This window comes from Spinacia oleracea, chromosome 3, assembly GCF_020520425.1.
Source record: "Spinacia oleracea cultivar Varoflay chromosome 3, BTI_SOV_V1, whole genome shotgun sequence".
Taxonomy (NCBI): domain Eukaryota; kingdom Viridiplantae; phylum Streptophyta; class Magnoliopsida; order Caryophyllales; family Amaranthaceae; genus Spinacia; species Spinacia oleracea.
This window is the reverse complement of record NC_079489.1, coordinates 116,925,046-116,930,409: the sequence shown is the minus strand read 5'-3', so window position 1 is coordinate 116,930,409 and position 5,364 is coordinate 116,925,046.

Here is a 5,364-nt window from a genome sequence, read left to right as displayed (position 1 = left end):
CTTTGAATACTTTGAAACTCGTTATAAATTGTGAACCCAGGCCACATATTTATAGGGTTATGGAAAGGGAATTGGAATCCTATTCAGATACAAATTAATTAAACCTAGAATCCTACAAGAACTCTAATTTAATTAATTTATCAAATAGAATTAGGAATTTAATCATTAACCGAACTCTGCACGTTTTAGGAAACGTGCACGAACACAAACACTTACGCACACACACACGGCAGCCACGATGGGCCGCCCATGCGTGCGTGCGAGCAGCAGCCCACGCAGCGAGGCCTGCGCGAGCCACAAGCCCACGCAAGCACCCGCGCGCGTTGCGCTCGCTGTGCGTGCTGCCACGGCCTGCTGGGCCTGGCCTTGCGCTGGGCCTGGCGTGGCTGTTTGTGTGGCGCGCTTGGCTTGCTGGGCGATGGCCTGGCTTCGTGTTGGGCCCTCGTCCGGCAGGCCTCGTCCGATGCTTTTTCGTACGATACGCTTCCGATTAAATTTCCGATTCCGGAATTCATTTCCGATACGAACAATATTTAACATTTCCGATTCCGGAATGAATTTCCGTTTCGAACAAATATTTAATATTTCCGTTTCCGGAATTTTTCCGATTCCGGTAATATTTCCAATTCTGACAATATTTCCGTTTCCGGTAATATTTCCGATTCTGGTAATATTTCCATTTCCGATAATATTTTCCGATACGTACCATGTTTCCGTTTCCGGCAACATCTACGACTTGGATAATATTTATATTTCCGATACGATCCATATTTCCGTTCCCGGTAATATCATCGTTTCCGGAGTATTCATTTCTTGCCTGTGACGATCTCAGCTCCCACTGAAACCAAGATCCGTCGATTCCGAATATCCATAGATGGAGTATTTAATGCCATTAAATACTTGATCCGTTTACGTACTATTTGTGTGACCCTACGGGTTCAGTCAAGAGTAAGCTGTGGATTAATATCATTAATTCCACTTGAACTGAAGCGGCCTCTAGCTTGGCATTCAGCTCACTTGATCTCACTGAATTATTAACTTGTTAATTAATACTGAACCGCATTTATTAGACTTATCATAGAATGCATACTTGGACCAAGGGCATTATTTCCTTCATCTCCCTCCTGTTACTGTTATACCGAGGGTCGTTTCCGTTATCAGTCTCTTTGGGCTTCTTTTCTATTTCTCGTCCAACGACCTCTTTTTTCCTCTTAAGGTCAGTTTCGGCCGACGGATTGCAGATTTCCGCGGATTGAATGTACCTCTGTGCCCGGACCATTGCTTGGGGCAGGGTAGATATTTGCTCGTCGGCCAAGACCCAACGAAATCGGCTTCCTGCCTTTAGCCCGGTCATGAGTGCGGTGAAGGCCACGGAATCTTGCAAGTTCGGTATGTTCAAGGACTCGTCATTGAATCTCTTGATGTATTCCTTGAGGCTTTTGTTTGGTTGTTGTCGGACGGATATGAGATGCATGCTGGTCTTCTTGTATACTTGTCCGGCAATGAACTGTGACTTAAATAGAGCTTCGAGCACTGAGAATCTTGTGATGACACCAGCCGATAGCCCGGAGAACCATGAGAGGGCCATCCCTTTGAGAGTGGCCGGGAAAAACCTGCACCATGCCGCTTCATCTCCTGTTTGGACAGTCATTCGGGCCTTGTAAGCATCCATATGGTCATTCGGATCAGAGGTACCATCATATGGGTCGATGGAAGGAACCTTGACTTTGTTCGGAGTCGGTGCTTCAATGATCTGTCTGCTAAAAGGACTCAGGAAGCTGAGGTTGCCGAGCTGCTCCTCGTCTCGAGGGGGGGTTGGTTCTCGTCTCCCAGTCCGAGGAGGCTCTCTCTCTGTTTGGGTGCGTCTATCAGCCCTTCTTCCAGATGTAATCGAATTTTCTTCTCGATCTCGTTCTCGAGAGGATCCGTGCCGAGATCTCGGAGTTTCCACTGGGGTGAGGGAGTGTTGGGGATGATCAAGGGGTCTTCTTGAACTCTCATGTTGAGAGTGAGCAGAAATCCCTTCGGCATCTCCCTGTCTCCCCTCGGTTCTTCGAGAGTTGATGATTTCGCGGGCGTCGAGCTCGCCTCTCCTGAGTCTTCGTTGGACAATCACATTTCGAGCATCGCCTCGGCCATGCCTCTGGGGTGGCGGGGGAAGGCTTCTCGATTTCCGATGTTCCCCTGTGTGTCGAGGAAGATTCAGTAGTAGTTCATGGCCTCTTTCGGACCGAGGAGGGCCTCTCGTAGAGAGTGTGCTTCTGGGGGGCCGGAGGCGTGATCTTGTCTCCCGCTGGGCTAGGACCTCCTCCGACGACCTCGGTTGCCCTCTAGGTCGAGATGGGCCTTCATTACCATCCCGGAGGTTCAACACGGCGGCCCTGAGGCTGTGCTCTAAGGTGTCGTTGAACTGTTCAGCCAGTCTCCTTAGGTCTTCCTGTGTGACGGGCAAAGGTCCTTCGACTTCTCCATGAGGTCGCGGGTCGCTGGCATGGATCGACTCAAGCACGTGATCGTGTCGAGAAGACAGCACTAGACCATGACGCGACTGATCGTCCACATGTCTGGAGGCCGAGGATCTTCCTTGAGAGGCTGACTGGGTAGGTGAAGGATGTCGAATGGGTGACGGTCGTCGACCACGTCTGGTGTTCACCATGGCTTTTTGTTAAGCGTTCCCCACAAACGGCGCCAAACTGTTTCTGCCGGAGAAACTATGAATGTAATAACTCGGGAATTAACTTAACCGATGACGTGTCTGACCGTGATTTCCTTATATCCGACCACCTGTGTTACCGTTCTTAGATAGTCCCTGAATGTATCCGAGGAACCTTCGTATTAAAATTAGACAAGTTGTTGTTAAGTGAGAAGAAGTAGAGAGAGAGTGACTGATTTGCTTTTTTAGGTAATGATTAGATAGCCTTTTTTAATGATTACAGCAGAATATTTATATGATTACACAGGGGTAATTATGTAATTATATCTACTTCTGATGAACAAATGTCCTCCTTGGTTCTTAAGGCCCAAGGGCATTTTCGTCTTTTTATATCGAATTGGGCTGGCCATGTATGTAGGCCCAAACACTCCCGAACCCTTTGTATTTCGACAAATTGAGATTTCTGTCAAATTAGAAATCCATACGAAATTATTTAATCCATATATCATTTGGATTAAATTTATGAAAATGTTTCGACTTTGACTATATATGGATACTCTTTCTTCTCGGTACATCTTATTCTCTAGTTCCATTACTGAAACCTCAAGAATATAGCAAGTATGGATTTTAATCCATCATCAACGGCATGTTTATAGTACTCGCTATAAGGAGTTTTGGAGTTTTAATGCTCAGATGTCCATTGACACCTGTTGTTCTTCATGGAAACCTCCACAGAATGACATATTGTCTCTCAGAAATGAAGGATGGCCTTACTCCATATCAGGAAGTACTATTCTCTTATAATTTTGTGTACTTATTTTCATTGAAATTACATGCTTACTATCACTACGTGTCACTCTATCAATTTATATTCTTAATTATTTACTTTGAGGTGTAAGCTTAAGAACTCACAACATATATCCTAATTTTGTTATTTTCCATCAGAAAATCATGATACATGTCATTATATTAGATTGTGTTCTTTTAAGGAAGCCTAATTGTTGCATGGATTGGCCCCTTATCTATATTACTTATGCAATTACCTAATGTATGACAACTAATAAGCAACTTATGCTACTTGGTTTAATTCCTTACTGCTTTCATTTGTCTCCAATTTATACTCACTCTCCTGTGATACCCTTTGTGTTCATACTCTTAGCCTCATGTCTAATAACTCCCCAATTCAGCCTATTACCCCTCTAGTTTCTAGTGTGGCAATTCACCCTACCTATGCTTCAAGTGTCCTATCCTTTCCAACTGGCCCTCTTAATCTAGGGACCATACCACATGCTCGAGGAGGTGGTGATCACACTTATAATGGAACTCAATGCACGTATGTTGCCTCATAACCCTCAGGTAATGGAAGTCAAACTCGTTTTCCTTCTTCCTCTTCCCATGGTACATAGCTTAATCCCAATTCAGACCCTGTTCTTTTATCTGCTCATCCACCTCCTGTAAACCCTCAACACAGTGCCACCCCTATCATTGTCATACCCACTCCTAATGAGGCTATTAAAAATGAAATGTGTTCTTCTTGTCTTGTGGGTAAAGTCTTTGGTGAACACATTCAAAACACTTAAATAAGGTAAAATGAAAAGGTCTTTGTATTTTTTAAAAGGTGATGTGACCTTTAAACCTATGGGAAATGACGGGCTTCTAATTCACATTTCTAATGTTGATGATAAATCCATGGTTTGAAATGGGAGACCTTGGTTTGTACAAGGCTTGAACTTCGTTTTATTGGAATGGTCTTCAGATTTATATCCTCATGATGCCACAATTACTGGAGTTGATCAATGAGTTAAGATTTATCTTCTTACTTGTCACTATTGGTCTTTTTAATAGCCTAGCTGAAATTCTCACTCATGTAGGCAAGTTAGTAAGACTCGACCATTTTATTACTTCTAAACAAAAAGTCAAATTCGCTAAACCCTGTGTTAATATTGAAGGAAATAATGCCCTTGGTCCAAGTATGCATTCTATGATAAGTCTAATAAATGCGGTTCAGTATTAATTAACAAGTTAATAATTCAGTGAGATCAAGTGAGCTGAATGCCTAGCTAGAGGCCGCTTCAGTTCAAGTGGAATTAATGATATTAATCCACAGCTTACTCTTGACTGAACCCGTAGGGTCACACAAATAGTACGTAAACGGATCAAGTATTTAATGGCATTAAATACTCCATCTATGGATATTCGGAATCGACGGATCTTGGTTTCAGTGGGAGCTGAGATCGTCACAGGCAAGAAATGAATACTCCGGAAACCATGATATTACCGGAAACGGAAATATGGATCGTATCGGAAATATAAATATTATCCAAGTCGTAGATGTTGCCGGAAACGGAAACATGGTACGTATCGGAAAATATTATCGGAAATGGAAATATTACCAGAATCGGAAATATTGCCGGAAACGGAAATATTGTCAGAATCGGAAATATTACCGGAATCGGAAAATAATTCCGGAAACGGAAATATTAAATATTTGTTCGAAACGGAAATTAATTCCGGAATCGGAAATGTTAAATATTGTTCGTATCGGAAATGAATTCCGGAATCGGAAATTTAATCGGAAGCGTATCGTACGAAAAAGCATCGGACGAGGCCTGCCGGACGAGGGCCCAGCACGAAGCCAGGCCATCGCCCAGCAAGCCAAGCGCGCCACACAAACAGCCACGCCAGGCCCAGCGCAAGGCCAGGCCCAGCAG